Here is a 25,227-nt window from a genome sequence, read left to right as displayed (position 1 = left end):
TGGTGAAGATGGGTCATACGGGCCCGCTCGCAGAGCCACGCCGTGGGCCGCAAGCAGGCAAGTCTGAGGACCCCCGTTCCCAGAACGCCGACACGGTCTTGGCACTACAAAAAAAGACACTTTCGTGATGATACATGGTTGTCACAGTAGGTCACGTTTTCTGTCATGCATGTATCCATGACGATTTTATTACAGAATCAAGATAGTCATACATGTGCTATCGTAGAAGTGTTCCATGACATTACCAAAATTATCATCACGGAAGTGATCACTTCCATGATGATAAATCGCGCGTCATTGAAGTGCTTTCATCATGGGTGACCGACACGTGGCATCCACCGTAACAGGTCACCGTCAAGCTATCGGGTCTGGTTTTGGATCCGATAACCCATCAATAGCCCGGACCAATGAGGATTTTCCATGTGTAAAATTTTCATTGGCCGGAGGAAACACGTGTTGGCTCACCGTTGGGATAGATGTCATCCATTCATTGGACAGGATGCGCCTATGAAACATCAACACGTGGCATGGCCCAACAGAGGCCCATTCCGGTGAAAAGGCCGGCCTATTTGACTTGGTCAAACGGTAATGGGCCGACCCACGGAAAGCCTGTTAATGGCCAGTTCGTATATAGCCCATTTCTGGCCCGCTAACTCACGGCCCGTTGCGGCCTACCGGAATTAAGCCCAGTAGCTTCATCTGGGTTGTCCAATATGATTCTAGCCCGTTGTAACTTCCGGCCCATGTATGGCCCATGATTTCTTTCGGCCCATACGAGGCAATTTGTAACTCTTGGCCCATTAAAGGCCCGTGGTGAATCTGGCCCGCAATGAACAGTGTACTACTTTATACCCATTAACGGCCCATTATTCCATTGGGCCGTTTCCAAAGTTGTCACAACCCTAGTAAGTGTTGCATTAGAGTGATGCATCATGTCTAAATTTTTCCCAGAAACCTGAAATGGGGATGAACTAACCCCCCAGCACCACCTAAACCAACTAGGGTTACTAAATAATTTTCTCAATGAACCTGAAATGCCCTTCAAAAATGTCCATCAATTTTGTCTTGGTTTGGAACCTCTGCCAAAATTGGTCCACATTTTTCTAGGACACCTAAGGTCACTGAATTAAATCATATGCTATTTGCAATTGGGCATTTAAATGCTATATATTATTTTAAGTGCTCAATTAATTCTGAACTTAAGTGTGGGCTGTTAGGAACAATCCTAATAGAGCCCACAATTATTTTCAGGATTTTTGGAAACGTTTTAGTATTTTTAATAAAGCCAAAAACATTTGCAGAAAATAGAAAACTGGAATAAATAGAAAAGAGAGAGATAGAAAAGGCCAGAGGCCACTTACCTGCACTGGGCCGGCCCACCTGGCCCGTGCTAGTCATCACCTACATCTGCCAGTAGGCAGAGGAGGGACACCGCGAAGCTGCCGAGCTCACCACGCCACCTCCCTGCCTGCCTGCCCTCGCCCGCGCCAGCGCAGCGCCTCGAAACGCCTCCTTGGCGCCGCCCCGAGCCCATGGACACCTCACTTTCCCCCCACCCTCTCTCTCACCCTCTCCCCGCCATGGCCGACGTAGCCGCGCTCGCGCCGATGTGAAGCTCGAAGCCACCGCCGTCCACTCGTCGTCTCGCCGTGTCCAAGATCTTCACCGCCGTCCGCTTCGTCGAGCAGGCCGAGCCCCGAGCGCTCGCACGCTCTGCACCGTCCTCAGCAAGCTCATCCCCGACCGCCGTCGCCGGAGATCCACTTTGCCGCACCGCCTTCTCCGGCTCGTCCCTGACTCCTCTGACCCGTTCGTCTGACTCGCCGTGAGCTTCTGCCTCTTCTCCCCCTCTCCGTTCGCTCTAGCTTGCATCACAGCGACCACACCGAGCTCGCCCGCACCTGCCGCCGCCTCTGCACTTCGCCGTCATGGCCACAGCCACGCTGGCTCGAAGCCGAGCACGCCACCATACTCACCGCATCCCCAGGAGCTGCATCACCACTCCACGCACCTCGCGGTGCCTCCTAGCGACGAGCCCGAGCTCGCCCGAACGCCGGCAGCCGCCAAGCTCATCGTCGGCATCGTTTCCGGCGACCCCAAGCTCCACCACCACCACCAATCAACGCGGCTTGCTCCCAGCTGCTCGTAGATGGCCTCCGCCGTCCATTTGGTCGCCGGAGTGCGAAACCCGCACTGCTCCGCCGTGTCTGGCCTCACCGGCATCATGTCGCCGGTGGGTTTGACCCATTTGACCAGGGATTTGACTCCCCTGGGTCACTGACATGTGGGCCCTGCCCGTTAGTCAAACCTAGCTTAGTAGTTAAACTAATCCTAATTTAGTTAGTTAACTAACTGTGACACTGACCAGTGGGTCCCACTGGTCAGGTTTGACCTGGACCATCTCCGTTGACCGCTGACATCACAGTGACGCAATGCTGACACAATAAAGTATTTTCTGGATTTATTTATATTCAGGAAATTCCAGAAAATGCTATAAACTTCAAAAAATCATAGTAATTAATCTGTAACTCCAAATACAAAGATTTATATATGAAAATAGATCAGAAAAATCCAATCTATCCATCTGTTCTGGTTTCATGCATGTTAGAGCAACCTAAACTTGCTGTTTAGATGAAACAAGATAATGCACTTATATGAGTTCATATTTTGAGTTTGCATTTGAATCTTTGATTCAAATGAACTCAAACCACCCTGTTCAAAGTTGCATTAGCCAAAACGCACTCATTTTGCCATGTCATTGCATGCATCATATTATTGCATATTGCCATGTAATGATTGTTTAACGGATGTGATCTTCGTGGTACGTTCTACCTCCGAGGATATTAACAAGTATCCAGCTGAAGGGCAGTAGCCCTCTGCCACTCTGTCAGGCAAGCAACCCCGTTGATCATTTCGATACAACCCCCTCTTCTTGCTCCTGCTCTTGTTTACTGTATTAAGACAACAACGTTTCAAACTGCTATGTGCTGCATTAGTTGAACCCATTTCCTCTACATCACCTGTCATTGCCACAGTAACTAGATGAAACCCACTAGCATGTGTAGGAGTTGATTGAGCCATGTTTGTGTTTCCTACCATGCTATGCCTGCTATGCATGGAAGTCGTGTCAGGTCTGGCTCATCTGGGTGATGGACTGGAGTAAATGGTTGTGTCGGTAATGAGAGTGAGGTGTTGAACATTATTTGGTAAAGGTATTGATGAGAGGCCATGTAGGAGTACATGGTGGGTTGTTTCATTGAGGCCGTCATTAAGAATTGAGATATGTATGTGTGATTTAAGGTCAGCTACTACCACGAGTTGGGCCCGAAACCAATGGACCCTCTCGACTTATTAACCACTCTTGTCCTCTGTCTTGGAGTTGCACGTAGTTTTTGGTGTTGGTAGTTGCTGGAGGCCATGCGCAACGCTGACCTTAGGGGTGGGCTGTGATGCGGTAGGCACGTGGCACGGTGTACTGCGTCGCCCGTTTGGTGTCTCGGGAACCCTGCACACATCGTTTGGGGCCGTTGAGGACACCCTGGCCAGATTTCCTTGCGGATGGAACCCGAATAGGCAATAAACCTGGAGTAGGGACTCGTGTGTTTAGTCAGGTCGTGGCCGACACCCTCATTGGGCTTCCGCTGGAAGGTTGGCAAGTACATGTCGTGTAAATGGCGATAAGCGGTGGAAGCGTGTGGGAAGAAGTACACCCCTGCAGGGTAACAAAACTATTCGAATAGCCGCGTCCGCAGTAAAGGACTACTTGGTCACCTATGCAGTTCATAGACAAGTTAATGGTTACTTCTAAAAGACTCAAGATAAGTGTGAGTACCGCGGATGGCCCTCTGGTAGGTTGACAAGGGAGGATGCATGGTGGAGTATTGTGATGGTGATTAGTGGACTCGTGTGCGCAAAAATCATTTACATGTTCTGTCAATCATAGGATAGCTTAGCCAAGAGTCAAAGCTGGCTTGCTGCAATAACTCCACTACCCTTCTTGAGAATGTGCATGTATAGTAGGATCTGTTGTAAGACTTGCTGAGTACCTTTGTACTCATGTTGCTTAATAATTGTTGCAGAAGAGAACACCGCCCCCTCCAATGGGTTCTATGTAGATCTCGACGTTGATGAGTGACATGCCGCCCAGGTGGTGACCTGAGCTTGTGAAGGGCCCTTGTAGTTAGACAGGCTTCGTCAAGCCTTCTTTCTTTCTAGTGTTTGTACTCAGACTAGTTGCTTCCGCATGTGCTTGTATGTTTGTATGACTTGAGTGTTGGGTCGTGTGACCCCTACCTGTATGCATATGATATGTATGGCCCCATGGAGCCTTTTAAATAAATACTTGAGTTGTAGAGTTTTGTTGTGATGCCATGTTGTATGTACGCATATCGAGCATATTGTGTGTATGATTGAAATGCTTGGTATGTGTGGGAACCGACAACCTAGTTGTTTATCCTTGGTAGCCTCTCTTATAGGGAAATGTAGTCTGGTGCTTCCACTGAGCCTTGGTAGTCTGCTACAGCCCGGTTTACCGGAGTCCTGCTAGCCCAGTACTACTGCTCTGGAACACTTAGACTGGCCGGCATGTGATTCACTTTGTTCCTGTGTCTGTCCCTTCGGGGAAATGTGATGCGGTGTCTTCCGGGGTCCTGCTAGCCTGCTACAGCCAGGGTTCCCGGAGTCCTGTTAGCCCAGTTGCTACAGCCCAGATTCACACGCTGATGACCGACCTGTTCGATGTTGTTTCATGTATGCACGTCCCCGTAAGTTAGTGCCACTTTGGGTTCACGACTAGTCATGTCGGCCCGGGTTCTCTATCATATGGATGCTAGCGACACTATCATATACGTGAGCCAAAAGGCGCAAACGGTCCCGGGCCAGGTAAGGCGACACCCGTGGGAATACCGTGCGTGAGGCCGCAAAGTGATATGAGGTGTTACATGCTAGATCGGTGTGACTTAGAATTGGGGTCCTGATAGCGTTGGGTCCTATAAAATATTTGGTAGCTCCAAATATTCTGAAACATTTTGTGGAGCTTTGGAATAATCCATATTGCTTCTACAATAAATCTCAGAAGCTACAAAAAATATTTGGTCAGCAAACCAAATTCAAAACAAAAGCAAAAAAATAGGAAACAGAAACAAAAGGAAGAAAGCTTACCTCTGTGGCCTCTTACTGTAGCATCCCGCCCAACCCCTCTCCTGGCCCTGCCAACTAGGGGCAAGGAGGTCTTCTTCCTCCTCCTGCTAGAAGGATGCAGTGCATGGTCGCCGCGCGCGCACGCGCCTGGCCAGCTCCACCCTGCCTGCCTCCTCCCTGACTCGTCCAAGGCTGCCAAGACACCCCTGGAACCCCGTGGGCCTCCTCCTTGAGCTCTCCTCCTCTGTCTCTCTCTCCCTTGCTCCCTTGCTCGCATCCGAGTGTGCCCGTCGCCGCCGTTCGCTGCCACCGTGCCCAGAGCCACCCCCTCACCCTTCCGCCACACCCAAAAGCTCCGCCTCGTCGCCCTCGACCTCCCACCGAGCCACGCTTGGTCGGAGGCCCTACATCGCCGCCATCTGGTCGTCTTCAACCTCGGTACCCGCCGAATGCCGTTCGTCGATTCACCTCACTCCGGTCGCCCCCGAGCCCACTGATCTGTGCATCGACCCCAGTGAGCTCCTTCGTCGTTTCCCCCTACTCCCCTGGTCGCGCTCGTCCGCCATCTGACCTCGCCGTCCTGCCCGCAAGCTCCAGCCGTCGCATTTGTCGTCGCCGTCGTTATGGTGGAGCAACGTCACGTCTGAGCACATGGTCGAGCTCCTGCTGCCCTGTAGCTACCGCCTATGCTGTCTGTTCGCTCCAACGTGAGCCGCAGCCCTGCGTCCGCGCTATCCCGAACTCCAGCCGCCGCCGAAGTCGACGCTGCGCTCGACTTAGGCCACCTCTCACCCTCCTGATGCCACCAATGGATGCGCGCGAGCGCCAGCAAACCGTAGCGGCAAACCGCTCGTCGATCCGTGCCCTATAGCGCGAACCCGAAGCCCTCCGCCATGCTGCGTGCTCGCCGGTGACCAACCCCGGCGGCAGCCAATGTCGCACCATCATTAGCACTAATGACGGGGCTAACTAACCTCCTCTGTCACTAACTGGGGTCCTGCTAGCCCAGTACTACTGCTCCGGAACACTTAGACTGGCCGGCATGTGATTCACTTTGTTCCTGTGTCTATCCCTCCGGAGAAATGTCACGCGGTGACTTCCGGAGTCCCGCTAGCCTGCTACAGCCCGGGTACCCGGAGTCATGTGAGCCCAGTTGCTACAGCCCGGATTAACACGCTGATGACCGACATGTTCGATGTTGTTTCATGTATGCCCTGTCCCCGTAAGTTAGTGCCACTTTGGGTTCACGACTAGTCCTGTCGGCCCGGGTTCCCTGTCATATGGATGCTAGCGACACTATCAGATACATGAGCCAAAAGGCGCAAACGGTCCTGGGCCAGGTAAGGTGGCACCCGTGGGAATAACGTGCGTGAGGCCGCAAAGTGATATGATGTGTACCAATGCTGTCAGGACCTCGATTCTAAGTCATACCAATCTAGCATGTAACACCTCAAGGAAATCCGGCTACAAGGAAATCTGGCCGGGGTTTCCTAAATGGCCCCAAACGATGTGTGCAGGGTTCAAGAGACACCAAACGGGCGACTCGGTACACCGTGCCACGTGCCTACCGCATCACAGCCCATCCCTAAGGTCAGCGCTGCGCACGGCCTCCAACAACTACAAACACCAGAAACTACTTGCAACTCCTGGACAGAGGACAAGAGTGGTTAGTAAGTCGAGAGGGTCCATTGGTTTCGGGCCCAATGCGTGGGATAGGAATTTTATAGGAATATGAAAATCATAGGAAGTGAGATGATATGCATCTCAATTCCTATAGAGAAAGAGATGCCATGTGATGCATAGGACAGGAATTTTTCCATTGAGTCTAGGCTAATGTACTGGTAATTTGCTCTATAAACTACAGTAGTAACTAATAGTACTGGTACATGCTTGCAATTAATTAAACAAACGTACGGGCGACACAGACACACACACTAACGAATTGTACTAGTACTTCTCACATGGTGTCCAGACGCCATCGTTCTCCTTCCCGGCTTTGTCGGCAACACCCCACCGTGCTTGGATCTCCGCCGACCTCTCCACAGCAGCGCGTGCGTCCTCTTCTTTCTTTGGGCGGTGGGCCTCTCTTTTCTTGAGTGCTTTCTGACTTTTCCGCTCCCTCTGTGCGGCTTTGGCCGCCTCTTGCTCTACCGCCCATTCGGCCTTGGTAGCTTCAAATTCCGCCCACATAGGTGTGAGGTCGCGAGCGGCGATGAACTCGGCACGGCGGGATGCCACCGCTTCCCTACCATTCTGTGTGCGGTCGTGGGCGGCGAGGAACTCGCCGCGGCGGGATGCCATCGCTTCCTTACCGGTTAGTGTTTGGCGCAGTGGCATGAACGACGCTTGGTGACAGCTCTGGGGTGGAGTGGCCGGACAACCGTAAAGTGCATTGGTTTGTCAAGAGCTCAAGGACAGAAGACGAAGGAAATTTGGATTCCCCTTCAATCCTGGTCATTTATTACCGAGTAAAATGCATTGGCGGTCATTGAACTTGTCTTGATAGGTCACTTTGATCATTGTATACGAGATATGGTGATTATACGGTCACTGGCTCAGCGTATAGCTCCGTATTTGTCTGGTTGACTAGTCAAACAGTCCGCATGCGCCTCATCAGCTCGTGTTCTTTATCTATCTATCTATGCGGGCCTACCTGTCAGTGGAGAAAGAGATAAAAACCAAAATTGTGCGTATGTGACATTACTGTTTAGACGTTTGCTGGAAGCCTCCTCGAACACCGAGCATGTATTCACCTGGCTCAACACCAACGGTCAAACTCGTGACTCGGCGCCTTGCTCATGTATATCGTTCATCACAACGACAATCTATAAAACAACCTAGCCAGAGAGGGTACTATGGTGCGGAGTATGTACTATCGTGAGCAACCGATCATAGTGCCACTGCACACGAGTGTGTGTCTGATCGATTCGTCCATTATTCGTAAGTTATGCATGGTTGTGTGGTGTCTAATGGTGGTCGTCGAAGGCTAGCTGGCGACAAGAGCGGTTGCCTGGACGTCTGGTTGTCAATACGTGCCGCATACGCTTCAAAGGCTCGTCATCCATGAGTTCAAATTTTACCACCATGCCAGCGTCTGACCGCCCTGGCCTACCGAAACGCCTTCCATCGCTAGCGCGCACTTCCCGCCTGAAACAATCACCGTCTCTCCAGAACGTCAATGCCGCATTCACCTGCCTTAACTGTAGGTGCAGTTGGTGTGTCACTGACATGCGGGCCAGATGCCAATTGGGCCCACATGTCAGTGAGACAACGCACCTGCGGTTAAGTCACTGAAGCAGCGTCCGCATTCACGCCCGACGCGACCTCTCATTGGCGCCGGCATTGTAGCAGCGCGATGGCCGAGAGAGCGCCACCCGTGCGGCATCCCCGTCCAAGTGACTGCTCCGCGTTAATGACACCACGGCCATCCTTCCGTCCGTCGCCAACATTAATGACACGCGGCTGCCGATGAACCTACTCCGGTGCCAGCCATCCATCCGTCTGCCGTGGCTCATTGCCATTCGCCCGCTATATTAACTCGAGCCCCACCTCCCAGCCATAGCCAAAGACCCACACTCATTCTCCTCCGGTCCCTTCCTTCTGTTGGCACCACTCCAACCATGGCCTCCGGGCACTCCAAAACTCTCTTGGACGTACTGTCGCAGGAGCAGACGAAGGACATTGGTGGCTCCGCTCCGGGCGCGCTCCAAAGCTCTCTTGGACGTACTCTCGCAGGAGCAGACAAAGGAGATCGCCGGCTCCCCCCGGCCGCCCTCCGCCACCATGACCACGAAGCCGATGTGCGTGCACGGGCGCAGCCAGCAGCGAGGAAGAGTAGTACATGGTAGGTCGCCACCGCTCCTCCACTCCGTCGACGCCAAGCTTGGTGTGATAAAAATCGACGGCCGATTAGCCGCTTGACGGCGATGTGGAGGCGGAAATCTTCATAACCTTCTACTCTGGAGGAGGAGGTTATCGAGGCAGATAAGGAGGAGGCAAAGGCAATGGCCGGCTTTCTCAGGTTCATGGCCGGCTTTCTCGGGTTCATGGCCGGACATGGTGGTCGGGGCTCGGCGATCGTTTAGATTAGGTTTACAGTAGGTTTTAGTACGGTTTGTGCGAAATATGTAATGAATTTCGTCCAATTTATAGGAAAAGTTTTCAAAATGTAATGAATTTCATCCGGTTAATTTGAAATTTGATTTGTTTGCACGGATTTTGTCCAGTTAGTTCATATAGTTGTCGAAAGGTATGCGGGCAGCATTGGATGGCATCCATCAGTGTCCTCAGACAGATGCCAGTGTAAATTTGAGGGCCAGCGCTGGAGATGCCCTAACTATCATGCTATAATCGCTAACAGTGCTCCATTATTCCGTAGGGAACAGTTATCCCTCGCATCCATCAGTGTCCTCGGACGGATGCCAGTGTAAATCATATCCGCCGTGTTTCGCACTCCTCCCACGTAAGAGTGTAGACTCTTGCTTACATAAAAATGGAGCAAGTGGACGACACTGTAGCACGTCATATCACTCAAACTAGCCCGCCTAACTCGCGGGAAAGCACCGCCCTCATCATTTTGTTCTGGATTTCTATCAATCGATCGCACGAAAATGTTACGCTTTGCAAGTTCAAAAGGAAAAGGCGACACACTTACAACTCGTACGCGTCACGTTCACGTCGCACCCCCGACAGTCTGGCTCGCATGCCGCTCACCAGAGGGGACACGCGTTATCTTGCATTTTCACTGACATGTAGGACTGCAATTGAATAAACCGTCGATAGCCGAAATCTAATCGCTCGGCGGGCGTCGGCTGAGAGGAGAAAGACGGGGGAGGGAGAAGAGATCGCCCGCCCGCCGTGCACGGACTCCAAGAAATATGTGGTGATAATGTGAGGTGGGACATGCGGGAGTCCGCACCGCTTCCAAGCCCGCTTCTGACCGCCCTGGCCCACCAGGACCCCTCCCTCACCCCACCACCTCCCCGTGCGCGCTCCCCCCTCAGACGCCAGCTGCTCGCATTCATAGCAAGTAGTACCAGTAAAATTCTGGGCTATAAGGGCATGTACAATGGTTGATAATATAGTCTTATTATAAGTCTTGCATGTAATTTAGAGATGACAAAAAACATGTGTACAATGGATCATATCTTAGCCTTATCTTCAATAACTAGTTATTCCTAAAAACATGGTGAAACATATTGTGCTAAGAGATCATCTCTTGTCTTCTCTTAAATAAGAGAAGAAAAGCCTTTTATTATGATTTCTCTTTCCTCCACCTGATCATTTATCCTATGTGGAATCCCTACAATAGAACCATTGTACATGCCCTAAGCCCGCTTATCTGGAGGAGAGAGAGGCATTGACAAAGTCAAGGAGTGGGATGTGTAGGAGCCCGTCTCTACACGTGCTCCTAGGTATAAAAAAACTAATTCTAAAAAAAGAGGCATAAAAAACAATTGTGTCTAAAAAAAGAAAGGTAAAAAACATTTGAGAGGAAATAGATAGAGAGAAAGTGAAAAAAGTTGCAACCTTATAGCCAACCTTATAGTCAACACTATGGTAGTATTACATGAGGAAGGAGGGGGTGGTGCACATGTCAAGTTCACTGGGCTGCCGTGTTTCACACTCCTCCGTCGTAACAGTGGAGACAATAGGTTTCATCAAAAATAAACAATGAATACTCGTTGCTCGTCCACTATATCGGAAAGAATACTTTCATTCGCCGACATGTGGGACGTCGACCATCCTGGTCCACCTGCCATGCACAAAATTATCCTGGTCCACCCCGGTCGTAGCGCAGGCTCAACCTTTCCCAATGTAAGTTAGTCGGACGAAGGAACCATCATGACTTCGTTGAATTCCGCTTCTTCAAGAAAACTTACTCTACCCGCAGTACTGCTACCACACGCGAAGACTGTATGGCACTGTACCACGTCATATCACTAAAACCCACTAGGCCAAACTAGTCCGCCTAGGATTTGTACTCCCTCCGTTTCAAAGTTAGTAGTACAAAGTTCACTCATCTATTTTGGAATGGAGGGAGTCTCTTTACTGCTATCATTTTGTGTTGTACGTCTCTGTACTTTTGCTACGATTTTCCTACCCTATGAACCAAATGAGGCCTGAATGTATCCGTGTCGACTATTGTCTGATCGATCGCTAAGCCTACAATTTCAGGAGCTTGGGCTATTGGCCGATCGACGACGGATCAGTATAAGCATACCACGACCTCATCAGCCCCAACATTTCTCTTCGGTGAGTGTTTTGCAAGTACGAGTAGCTAGCCATATATTACATCAAAAGCTGGTGAGGATACATCTGTTTCCATAAATCGGAGAGGGTTCGCATGATTCACTATCAAACAAAAGTGGCAAGTACCGCCCACACAAGACAATGCACTAGCCCTAAGATGGTTTGATAACATGCATCATTCTGGTAATTAAACACAGGGCAATGCAAACTACCCTGAAGAATTATAGCAACCAACTACTTCTTGTCATCGATCTCTCGGGCGATGACCACAGCACGGATAGCGGCATGGGAATCGATCTCTGTGGCGGTGTCCACAGGACTGACCACAACATCGGAATCGATCTCTAGGGTGATGTCCACAGGATGGATAGCGGCATCGGAATCGATCTCCGGGGCGATGCCAACAAGACGGACCGCGACATCGAAAACGATCTCTGGGGCGTTCTCCATAGGACGGGCCACGACATCGGAATCATCAAGGACGTCCACCGGCACCTGCACAACCCTAACATATTAGCAAGCACATTGCAAATAATCAAAAACCACAACTATGGTAATAAGCCATTATTTTTTACCTTGTGCAGCTCACCGGGGGATCCCATCCCTCCGGGGGCCCTCTCCTCATCCACGATGGGGGCCATCACCTTGCCAGGGGAATACTGCTTCTCAACGGCGACTATCTCCTCAAACTCAGCCTTGAGCCTCACATAGGTGGCCATCAGAGTTTTTGGGGTAGGCATGGTGGGGCCCTTGCTGTTCTTCCAACTTTCTTTGAGGAGTTCGTCCGCCAACATCGTCAACTCTTTGGCCAATACTTGTTTCTTGGAGTTCTTCGTCTCCATGGGTTGGCCCGCCAACATGGTCAACTCGTTGGTCGGTGCTCGCTTCCTGGAGATCGCTGTCTCCAGTGGGTTGTCCACCGGCAACTCTTTGCCTAGTGCTGCAGGATCCATCAATGAATTGACAAACAAAAAACAATCAAAAGGAAACCACAATCGCAATGAAAACGGGAAAATAATAGGCTGTGGGAACCGGTCGGTGCTTCACAAAAAGAAGATTCTTGGAATGAAAATATAGCAGCATCACTGATTCGCCCACCTTTCCTTCGTCGGTAGAGAAGCAGAAGTGAGTAGCCTGGAGTGAGGTTTTCTTCAAGAAAGGGGAGAAAGGGCTTCAACAATCGTTCCAGTGAAATGATGGTTGCTTTGTCCAGCCCAACTTCGAGGCCACTTTACCACTGCTGGTAAAGGTGTGGGTTTTGTGATATGACGGGTCATGACGACCACATCGGGGTGACCGGTGAGTTTCGACTGTAGCACCTCGCTGTGATTTGGTGGATGGCACGCGGGCCCGGATGCTTGATGTCCCGCATGTAGATAGAGCGGCTAGTCATATAGGAATGCTCAATATTGTGCACCGCGACCAAGGCGGAGAGGAAAACGAGAGAACTACGTAATTAATGCATGAGTTTAATTAGGGTAGTTTTGTAAAGTATGAGATACATTCCTCCAATCGCAAAATGCCTTGGTTGATGAGATTTGAGATTTGAGCCCCATAAACGCGGTGTAGTCTAGTCACTTGTTGGAATCTCTAGAAAGACTTATACCGCATGATTCTTTGCTCCTTCTTACTACTACATACTACTTCGCCGACATGTGGGACAGCCAGCAACATCCGGGTCGACGTAATACGTGTCATGCACCAAATTAGAGTGCGAAACGGAAGGGGGGCATCACCCCGGTCGTACCGCCAGTAATTCATGACTATAGTGAGTAGTCATATCACAAGTCTTTCCAGCAGTAATGCGCCATCAAATCGCACAGCCCGACCTTTCCAGCAGTAAGTAAGTTGAATCCGCTACTCCCTCACCCTCCTCGCCTCTCTGTCCAACCGCCTACGCGAAAACTGCCGCGCGTACTGCCCGGGAAAAGCCCCGCCCTCAACTTTTAACTACACGAAAATAGTTTGAGCTTGTTCATTCTATATAAATACTAGTATTGTATGTTTATTCACCAGTGGGGTTGTTCAATGAATGGAGGGCCGGGGAGCACAAGTGAACAATACTACTACTAGTAGTAGTAAGTAGGAGTCATACAGTTAGTCACCTTAAATAGAGAGTTTCTTTTCTTTAATGCCACGTACACAAATTGAAACGCTTGTTGTGGAGAGAAAAAGATAATCACTCCACTATATATGTACGCAGGGGCCTGAGCGCTTACTTTACTAGGGTTGCTCTCTTCATTCTCTCATCCTCTCCAGATATAAACAAGACAGCAGTAGCGACATTTTCTCTCTGCTCACCGCAGGTCACAGATCCGGCCGGATCCCTTCGGCTGGTGTGTGTAGAGGACTAGGTGCATCGTTCACGCGGTCATCGCCGGCGAGGGAGGAAACCTACAGCTGCCGGAGGGGCCCGATCCTCTGCCCATGCCGTTCTCTCCGACACAGCGCCAGCTCGGGAGGTCCTCCGACCCTTCTTCCTCCCTACCGTATTGTCCGAAGATCCGACATGCCGCCGCCGACATCCCGACGACCCTCAGGTATAAGTTCTTCGAAAGCGGCCTTGCTCTACTACCCCAGCTCCCCACGTGTCTGCATGTGCATCTTTTTCTACTCCCATCAGCTCTTCGAAAGCCACCTAAATTTTTAGTATTATTAGAGGTAAAGCTACTTCATGCATTCAAATCTAGGACTTTGTTCAAACAACGAAGAAAGGGGGGAAGTTGTAGCATGAATTATGACTTGATTCAAAGAGGAAATAATATGGTGAAAGTAGTAGAGACCGGATACCCAACCGGCCTCTTCGTTGAAAAGGGAAATAATGGGAAAACGCAGTACAAACTGGATAAGGAACAGATCTATTATTGGTTGAAAAAAGGATAGAAAGTGGCGGCTGGTGGACAAGTCAACAGAGTATGTCCAGGATTAGATTTGTTGCCCTCACATAGTAAAAGGTCTCCAGGATTAGAATTGCTGCCCTCACATAGTAAAAGGTCTCAGGATTAGATTTGCTGCCCTCACATAGTAAAAGGTCTCCAGGATTAGATTTGCTGCCCTCACATAGTAAAAGGTCTCCAGGATTAGATTTGGTGCCCTCACATAGTAAAAGGTCACCAGGATTAGGTTTGCTGCCCTCACATAGTAAAAGGTCTCCACGATTAGATTTGCTGCCCTCACATAGCATGAACAAACTCAGCATCACCACTTTATGCCTCCTTGTAGGTACATTGTGCTGATGCGTCCACTGTCGCATGTCCTTATACCAACCTTTTGCTGTTGTTAATGTAAGGGCGCATGTAAAATGAAGCGATCACACTGTTACCTTAGGGACATGTCTAACCATTGTTATTGTTAATCTAATGCCTCCAGTGATAAGATGCAATTAAACTGTGTTACAAATGGTACTCCTGTTGTTTTCCCCAGTATGATAAGTAAGTTGCTCCTTTACGATGCTGAGTGTCCTGGTGTCCCCACGGTCCCATGCCCTTAAACCAACTCTTTAGCTGCTGTTGATTTACTGTATCTGGTAAACAAGCAATGCCACCATTAAAGTAATCCCATATTTGACGAATGTCATTGTTGTCATAATGCTTCCTGTAACATGAAGCATTGCTGACGTTTTAAAATTTCTACTATCCTTGCATGATTGCCATGAACATAATTAAGATGCTTCTTTTCATTTCGTGTATGTTTCGTATATTCTTATTGACCATCAACTGTGTACTTTCTATCTTTTTGTGCAGATAGGGATATCTATTTCACCTTGTTGCTATTATGACCTTTTGGTGAACTGCACAAAACACTTTTTTTGGTATGAGTGTCTTGTGCAGTTCAACTAAAATGTCACGTGGGAAACATCTCTCAATTTTGGTGGAACTGCACAAAATGGTGATTGGAGTTTCCAAAATCTCCGTCAAGTTCTGCTGGTAATCTCGTGCAACATTTTATTAGCCTTTGCAAGATGAGTCGTCACTGTCACCACAATGGCACTTTATTTTAGTGGAACTGCACAAAAGGATAAGCAAATTATAGTTGCACCTTACATGAGCCGGACAGCCAACCTTAATGTTCTTCAATTTTAGTGCAACTACTAAAGAAGAACCTGCCAGCTCACGAGAGCAAGTACTTCTTGCTAGCTGAATGATGCAATCTTTGCTTCATTTCAGGTGAACTGTAGAAAAAGGCGCATGAATTGAATCATGGAACTCCAGGCTGGCCTCATCCGAGTGGAGCTGCAGGTTGAGTTCAAAGAGTGCCACTATTATAGTAAGCATGCTCTTCTTGTTTGTGCTGTGCAAACAGGAATACTCAACTACAGATGTTGTGACGGTCAAGAGCATTCGCTAAGTTCTTCGATTGTATGACATGGCTAGTGAAGATGGATTTAATCCCGATATTCACTTTATCAAAAGGCTCTAATGGGTTGGTTCTGAATCTTGCAAGCTGGGAATCAATGAGATGTGTAGGCATCTTTGTTGTACTTATTATTTGAATCTTATTTGTTGGTTCTGAGTCTTGCAAGCTGGGAATCAATGAGATGTGTAGGCATCTTTGTTGTACTTATTATTTGGATCTTATTTGTTGGTTCTGAATCTTGCAAGCTGGGAATCAATGAGATGTGTAGGCATCTTTGTTGTACTTATTATTTGGATCTTATTTGTTGGTTCTGAATCTTGCAAGCTGGGAAACATGGCATGATGATGCAGAGGACAACAACCATAACAAACAGTTCAAACTTGGTAGTATTATCTATGTGAAAGTGCGACAAATGTGTTGATCGTGTGCGTCCTGAGAATAATAATTCTAATTGTTGTGCATGTTGATCCTGTGGCACTGATAGAACGAGCCAATGCATTGCTTGTTTTAAGTATAAATTTCTATTCAAGCTAATTAAATTGAAGTAAAGTGACCACTAACTCCTGTTATTACAGTACTAATACAGACCCGCTCGTGAACCGACGTGTGGCCGGAGTAGGTTTCTTAATGGATGCGTTTGAATGCGCCGAGGGTGCATCTTCTGCTGGGCGTGCAGTGGACGAGGGTGGGTAGTAACTGTTGTCGCCTGTACACACTCAGTTTACTGTTGAATCCAGTTCCCCAAGAGCTGAAAAACGAACTGTTGCCGCCGCCTAGCCACTCATTCACTTGAAGAGACTCCAATGGCGATCCGAGGGGTGAGCCTACTAGATATGGACTTCAGCAAGGAGTTCCCCTTTGAGTTCGCCATTCAGTCCTATGGCTGCACCAAGTTGAATGTGATGTACACCAACGATCCGGACTCAGTGAAGCTCTGCCTCACCGAGTTCAAGCAGTACCTACAGGACGAGAAAGCACAAGGTTGCAGGACTAGACCTTGTGCCCATCCATTCGTCTCCTGAAAGGGACCAGCGGATCGCCGTCGCCCAGGTATGTGTGCGGGACAAGGTTCTCATCTACCAGTTTTGTAGGGCCATCAGAGGTTCTGGAGCATTCGCCCGTTTCATCGGCAGCACCGACTGCACCTTCGCTACGGTGGAGAGAAGGAAGAACATGACGATTCGGCCATCTGGTGCAACAAGCTTGTCGACATCCAGAAGCAATACAAGATTGTCGGATGTGGGGTTCCGGCAAACCCTTAAGGTTCGAACACTGGGGTGCGTGCGAAGTCTTCCCCCCTACCGATCTCGTGGACGAACTCGACGAACTCGCAACATAGAAAGACACGAGGTTTATACTGGTTCGGGCCACCGTTGTGGTGTAATACCCTACTCCAGTGTGGTGGAGGTGGATTGCCTCTAGGGCTGATGATGAACAGTCAAGGGAAGAACCGCCTCCTGAGGTTGAGGTGTTCTTGTGGCTAGGGTAGGCTATCGATCGGGTTGGATCAAGCTAAGATGAGATGCCCCTACTATGGTGGCTAGCTCTACTTATATAGGCCCTGGTCCTCTTCCCAAATATCGAGCGGGAAGGGAGCCAACAACGGCGGGCAAATTTGAAGGGGGACAGCTCGTACAAGCTATCCTGACAAAAGTGGTCTTCGCCTGTGAAAAGCTCTCGTGGTGACGCTGTCGTGGGCTCCACGATGACCTCTGTCTTGCCGTCCTCCTGGTCTTGGTCTTGTTGCACCAATATAGAAACCTTTGCCCGATGCCTCGGTACTCTTCGCCTGCGCTGGCCTCCTTAGCACCAAAGAGGAAATAAGGACGCTGCGCGCGCTGGCGCCCGCCTGGTGTCGTTCGTCATGGCTCACGTCACGAGAGCCTCGTGAGGTTTGCCCCGCCTTGCTATCTCCGCTCCTCGTGAGCCTGCCTGGCAAGGCCACTCCAGAGGAGGTCTTGCGTCGTCCGCCTCGCGAGGCTTGGACCCTCGCAAGGGTCTTGGATGCCTTGTTGATGAAGATGGGCCATACGGCCTGCTGGCTTAGCCACGCCATGGGCCGCAGGCAGGCAAGTCTGGGGACCCTCGTTCCCAGAACGCCGACAGTAGCCCGCGGGCCCAAGGTGCGCTCGGGCTTGGCTTCACGGCGAAGCCAAGGGTCAAGTTCGGAGCACCGCGGGCCCCAAAAGCCTGTGGCCTCGGTTGACGCGTGGCGGTTGATTGGACGTGGGCGCATCCACTTCCCCATGCTGCCTCGGCAACTGCACGACTTGACAAGTCCCCGCGGCATGCAAGGAAAACCATCATTACCTGCGATCGTCGGATACGCCGGTTGGCCTCCTTCCGCTATAAATGGGGAGGGGGGCGGAGCCCCCGTCGCCCATTTCTTCCTTGCTTGCTTGCTTCTTCCTCCTTGCTCCATTGCTTGTGGTGCCACCGATGGCGCCGCGAAGGAAGTTCTCTGCCATTGAGAAGATCAACGCTCCTCGCGAGGGACCTGGCTCCCCGGCGCCCAAGCGCGATCGCAGCCGCCCTCGCAAGCACGCCGCAACCCCCGCCGTGGCCCACCGTCGAGGCGGGCCGCGGCACGCGGAGGGGGTCGTCCCGACCATGGCGGTCCCGCTGACGAGAGGAGGCGTGCATTGGTGGCGCGGCCTCCCCGTCCACGCTTCCATTCAGCGGAAGTGTCACCGAAGTTCGTCGTCTGGTCGGAGAACCCGACCGGCATCTGGCTCCAGATTCCATGCTTCTTCGTCGATGAACTGCCGGCCCCTGGTCCAGGCGGGCTCTGGTTGCAGGCGGATGGTTGCTGCAGGAAGGCCTCTTGGGTCGCGGTCGAGATTTCCGCCGCGGGCAACATAGCCCTGGCCCGCGGCTGGCAGACGTTCGCCCGCGCGCGCGGCCTGAGCAGGCGGTGCACGCTCCACTTCAAGTATGATGGTGGATCGACCCTCTATGTGAGGGTGTTAGGGGAAGATGGTCACCGCGTCGGGTGCTGCCCCGAGACGAACAATGGTGAGGAGGTGCTCGGCCTTGGTGACGGTCGCGACGAAGATGAAGGTGAGCCTGCCCTCGGTGGCGATCGTGTCTCTTCCAGCTTCGGGGGCTCTTCCTCCGGCGACAGCTCCAGCATTGGTGGCTGTGACCAGCCGCCGCGCCTCCGTGAAGCGCGAAGAAGGGTCTGGCTAGGCTTGGGGCGTCGCTGAGGGCCTGCCTCCGCGGATTGCTGCAATGCCGCTTCGTTTTAGTTATTTTTTCTTGCATCAAAAATGAAACCAGCATGGGCCCAGAGGGGCGTGTATCGAACTGTGGTTCTTTGGTTATTGCACTGTGCGTATTATTCCCATGCCGTGTTGTTATTTTGCGCAAAGAGAACTTAACCTGGTGCGTTCAGGACGCCCTCTTCCTCACGAGGTGTTTGTTTCCTCGCGTCCATCTTCACCTGGTGGTCTGTGTTTGCTGCAAAAATTCGTTAGGGGGTGCGCTAGAGGATTTTCCGTCCACCCAAGCCTCGACTGGGCGCTTTGTATCACGGTACCCGAGGGGCACGGATTCAGAGAGATGCGCCAGCTTTCAGGCTCGAACGAGGGTGGCTCGCGAGAAGGCAGAGAGGAGAAAAATTCTCACGAGGGCACCTGCCTAGCCCCCTCGCGAGGTATGCGAGAGAGAGAGAGAGCGCAAGAAAACCAGAGCCGGAAAATGCGGTAAGAGGCCAGGGAATCAAATCATCAAGGAACACCAAGGGCAAACTTCGATTAAGGAAAAGCGAGCCAACTACGGAAAGCAAATGAAAAGCCGCGTCGAGCACCTAATCTAGTCTTCAAGTATTCTCACAAGCGCGGAGCTAAGTGCTACCACTAGGCGTGTGCGGGAGCCCCAGGGCCTGAGGCCGGCGCTCCTGAGACTCCGGGGCGTGTACAACCCCAACTCGTTATTACGTGAGAGTGTCACGGGCGGCGATTCTTCACAGGCTCCGGGCCTTCTTCACAGGCTTCTGGCCTTTCTTCAAAGGCTCTGGGCCTTCCTTCATGGGTAGAACTTCCGGAGGTGCTGGATGTTCCAGGCGTTTCGGATAGGTGTCCCTTCTTGTGTCTCCAGGCGCACGGCGCCAGGCCTGGAGATGTGGACGACCCTGAACGGGCCCTCCCACATGGGTGAAAGCTTGTGCAACCCTTCCCTAGAGAGGACCCACCTCAGGACCAGGTCACCTGTCTCGAGCGTCCTGGAGCGAATGTTGCAGCAGTGGTATCGCCGCAACGCTTGCTGGTACCCTGCCGCCCTTAATGCAGCTTCGCGACGACGTTCCTCCACCAGCATGAGATCGATCCCCCACGTGGCGTCCTGCCGCGTTTCGTCGAACGCCAGGACCCGTGCAGAGCGATGCTTGACCTCGTGAGGAAGGACTGCTTTGGCTCCGTAGACGAGGAAGAATGGAGTCTCGCCCGTCGGCTTGGTAGCGGTGGTGCGGATGGACCACAGCACGGACTGGAGCTCATCGTGCCAGCCCTTGCTGCAGGCCTCCAGCTTGATGGTCCTGGTCTTCAGGCCCCTCAGGACCTCTGCGTTGGCACGCTTAGCCTGACAATTGCTCCTGGGGTGGGCCACCGAAGCGTAGCAAATCTGTGTTCCAAGGTTAGCACAGTAGGTTTTGAAGAGGTTACTAGTAAACTGCGAGCCGTTATCTGTGATGATGCAGTTGGGGACCCCGAAGCGGCTCACGAGGCCCTTGATGAACTTGACGGCAGAGCCGGCCGGGATGGTATGGATGGGTTCCACTTCCGCCCACTTGGTGAACTTGTCGATGGCGATGTAGAGATAGCGGTAGCCCCCTGGGGCCCGAGGGAACGGGCCTAAGATGTCCAGCCCCCAGACCATGAACGGCCATGTGAGAGGGATGGTTTGGAGGCCCTGAGCAGGCTGATGGATTTGCTTGGCGTGGAATTGGCAAGCTTCGCAGGACCTCACCAGCTCGGCTGCGTCGTTGAGTGTTGTGGGCTAGTAGAATCCACTGCAGAACACCTAGCCGATGAGGGTCCGTGACGACGTGTGGTGCCCACAGTCCCCACCGTGTATGTCAATCAGCAACTCTCTCCCTTGATCGCTGGAGATGCAGGGCAGCGTGACATCGTTTGGTCGTTTCCTGTATAACTCACCGTCTTGGATACAGTATGCCGTGGCTTGCCGGGCCACGCGCTCCACGTCCTCTTCCTTCTCCGGCAACGTCCTGTGCGTTAGGTACTCCTTGAATTCCTTGGTCCAGCATTCCTCCTTGGGCTCGAGCGCCAGGAGTTGGCCGGAGGCTGTGGGAGCTGCTCTCGGGGCTGAGTCGTGCTTGAAAGAGGTGGCGTAGCTGACTGCTTGAAGAGCCGCTCCTCAAAGACACCAGGCTCTTGTGGTCGCCGCTTGGATGCCCTCCTGGCGATGTCGTCGGCTTCCTTGTTGGTGCCCCGGGGCACGTGCTGCAGCTCAAGACCCGAGAACTGTTTTTCCATCTTGCGCACCTCTGTGAGGTAGGCCTCCATATGCTCGTCCTTCGGCTCGTACACCTTCTTGGAGAAGTTGACGAGGAGTTGCGAGTCACCTCTGACGGTAAGGCGCTTCACCCCTGGAGCTGCCGCAGCCTTCAGGCCAGCTATGAGGCCTTCATATTCTGCGATATTGTTGGAGACCTTCTCGCTGTGCTGAAAGCAGAGTTGCACGGCGTAGTAGAGCTTGTCCTGGGTGGGCGAGATGAGCACTGCTCCAGCCCCGCGCCCTGGTGCACGAAAGCACCATCGAAATACATGACCCAGCCGTCCGGAGCCTCGCTCCCTGGGGAGGTGGACCAGTCTTCTCCTTCCTCAAGAGTCGGGGCATCCGTCCATTCTGCCACAAAGTCAGCGAGCGCAGCCCCCTTGATGACCCTGGTAGTGCTGAACTCCAACTAGAATGCTTGCAGCTCGGTGTTCCACTCAGCGACCCTTCCAGCTGAATTAGGGCTCCTGAGCACCCTCTCCAATGGGTAGGCTGAGACGACCTTGATCGGGTGCCCCTGGAAGTAGTGTCGCAGCTTGTGCGAGGCCACCAAGAGTGCGAGCAGGAACTTTTGAGGCATGGGGTAGCATGCCCTCGCGTCCCGCAGCACGGTGCTGACGAAGTACACCGGGTGTTCGACGAGGGCTGGCGCACTGTCGGGGCTCGGGTCCTGCGGAGATTGGGGCATCTCCTGAGATGGAGGGGTTCCTGAGACTTGACCGTTCTCAGGAGCTTCTGCGACGTTGTCCTGCCGAGCCTGGTCTTCCCCCGCTGATGCCTTCGCTGCGCCTTCCTGACCCTGCGTCACTTCAGCTCCGGCTTGGCGCGGCATGCCCTTGGCTTGGCGCTCCTCCCTAACCGCCACCAGCGCCAAGCTGGCTGAGTATGGGGTGCAGCAAGGTAGAGTACCAGAGGCTCGAGAGGCCGTGGTGCCACCATCACTGGGGGCTAGTAAGGTATTTCTTGAGGTCTTGGAAGGCCTGATTGGCCTCCGGGGTCCACTCGAACGGGCCCTTCTTCTTCATGAGCTTGAAGAAGGGTAAGGCGCGCTCTCCTAGTTTGGAGATGAAACGCCCTAATGCGGTCACCCGCCCTGCTAGCTTTTGCATCTCTTTGATGGTCTGTGGCGGGCTCATGTCCTTGATGGCCTTGATCTTCTCCGGGTTTGCCTCGATCCCTCTGTGGGACACGAGGAACTCCAGCAGCTTACCGGAGGGGACACCAAACACGCACTTCTCCGGGTTAAGACTCAAGTTCACCTGGTGCAGGCTCTCGAAGGTTTCCTCCAAGTCTTGAATCAATGTCCTCGCCTCGCGAGACTTTACCACTATGTCGTCGACGTAGGCCTCTGTGTTCCTCCCGAGCTGCCGCCCGAGGGCGATGTGCATCAACCGCTGGAAGGTGGCACCCTCGTTGCACAGCCCGAAGGGCATGCAGATGTAGCAGTACACCCGACTTGGTGTTAGGAATGCTGTCTTCTCCACATCCTCCACCGCCATCTTGATATGATGATACCCTGAGAATGCATACAGGAAGCACAACAAGTCGCACTCGGCGGTGGAGTCGACAATCTGGTCGATGCGCGGGGGAGGGAACGGATCTTGGGGGCAGGCTTTGTTAAGGTTGGTGAAGTGGACGCACATCCGCTCCTTCCCGCCTTTCTTTGGCACTACGACGGGGTTCGCCAGCCATTCGGGATATCGAACTTCCCGAATGGCGCCTGCTGCCTCCAGTTTGCGTGTCTCTTGGATGATGAAGGCCTGCTTATCAGTGGACTGCCGTCTGGCTCGCTGCTTCACGGGGCGTATGTTGGGGCATACCCTTAGATGATGCTGGATCACCTCTGTCGGGACCCCTACCAACTGATTGGGCTCCCACGTGCATATCTCCTTGTTCGTGCGCAAGAACCTCACCAAGGCTTCTTCTTGTCCAGGGTCAAGGCCGGCTCCTTTGGTGAAGGTGGCTTCTGAAGACCCTCCCTCGTTGACCGGCACCTGCTTGGTTTCCGCCTTGTCTTGGGTGAACAACTACTTCTTCTTGGTAGGCGCGGCCTCCTTGGCCTCGGGGGTACCAGCGCCGGCGGGCTATGCTGCCGCCGCGGTCTTGAAGGCGAGCCTGAGCGCCGTCATGGCCTCCTTAGTGTCCCCCTTGATGGTGAGGATGCCCTTGCTTCCTGGCATCTTCATGAGTTTGTAGGCCGGATGAGTGTGACACCCAAAATTTTATTTGGCTTTTTCAAACCTTTATTTGATTTGAGGGATGTTATTTAAAATTTTCTGAAGAACTCTCCCTCTCAAAAAACTTTCTTTTATGAAAAATGTTTTATTTGGATTCACCCAAGACTTGATTTTGGTCTTGGAGGTTTTACCATCTTTTGTGGACTCAAACCCAAATGTTTTTCATTTGGGAAATTTCTTTTGAAAATCTTTTAAAATAATCCTATGACTTTTGGAGTGATCTTTTCCCCTTTCAAAAATCCCTCTTGCCATGACCTTAGTGGAAATCCTCCCCCAAAAGCCTTTTCCCATCTTTGGATCATGATATATTTCAAATCCAGCAGTTTGAACCTCCCCATAATTTTTCTTCCAATTATTTCTCATCAAAAACAATTTCTGCCCTCTACTTTGATCCTTGGAGTTTTTCAAAGGAAGTACCTTTTCTACTTTGAGTTTTGCCTCCAAACCTTTTTCCCTAGCTAGTCCTTAGAGCCCTCAACCAAGATCCATGAAGATCCACTGGTCTCCAGTTCAAATTTTTCAAATTGTGCTTGCTGCAAGTTTGGACCTTATTTGCCAAATTTGATGAAATTCATTTGATTTCTCCTCCTAAAAATCTGAGAAAATTCAGGCAGCCTCTGGATGCATTGAGAGGTCACCTCACCAAATCCCAGCTCCAGAAAAAAAATTCTTCATGCCAAATCATTTCATCGAACACCTGCAGTGCACTGTTGCTATCATGTTCAGAAAGTTCAGTTAAACAGTTTCAGTAAACTGCTGTCGTTTTCTTCAGAACCTGATGTCGATCTCGCCAGTACCGTGGTGGCGCCTTGCTCCCTGTCCTCTCCTTCTTATCCCTGCGCCGCACGAACTCCTAGAGTCTTGCGGGCGTTGGCGGTGAGCCGGAGGAGGTGCGCCACCCGTGAGCGACGGCAGCAGCGGCTTTGCGGCCGCCAGAGAGAGGCGCAGCGTGGACGGCGCCGTCCAGCGCCGCCCAAGCCACCGGAGACCGCCGCATGGCCATCCACTCCCCCGTGCGCGCTGCCATCCTTCGTCGTGAACTGCTAGGCGCGGAGCGCGCTCTCTGCCACCGCCGTGCCCGTACGGCCGCCCCGTCGAGGATCGGCGCATTACGCCAAGCCCGACCGAGGATTAGCGGGGGAACGGCACCAGTGAACCTCCATGATGTTGCCTGGCCACTTGAACCCCCTGCCCAACCCCTGCCTCACCGTAATCGCTCGCCGGAGATATCCCGTTCACGGCCACCCCCTCGGATCGCCTATAAATAGAGGCCCCGAGCTCGAACTCACACCACCCCTACGCACCACCAATACCACGCCAAGCCACTGGTAGAGCCACAAGGGAGCCTTCTTCCCCAACTCCGGCCGCCTCGACCCGCCACGGGACCCAGCTCTATTCGCTCCCGTGCGTGCACCTCTACCCCTCATCTCTTGCCAGTAGCTTCCTTATGCATCCCCTCTGCTGACCCGTGCTTCAATTTGGAGTTTGCAGCACCCACCGGAGTTCTCCACCATCGCCCGAACCACCGTCCGCCGGAGAAAGTGTTGCCGTCGACGTGGTGCTCTCCGACGACCAAGTCCACCACCCACCGACGCGGGAGAACACCCTGAAACTCTTGGTACCCTCCGATCTCTCTGCCTCGCCGTGGTTCGACGCCGGCGACCACCGCAGCCTTCGGGCGCCGGTGAGCTCCATTGGAGTTTAAACCTGACGTGTGGACCCCCCCCCC

Source organism: Triticum aestivum, chromosome 5D (genome assembly GCF_018294505.1).
Source record: "Triticum aestivum cultivar Chinese Spring chromosome 5D, IWGSC CS RefSeq v2.1, whole genome shotgun sequence".
Lineage (NCBI taxonomy): Eukaryota > Viridiplantae > Streptophyta > Magnoliopsida > Poales > Poaceae > Triticum > Triticum aestivum.
This window is presented reverse-complemented; position numbering follows the sequence as displayed.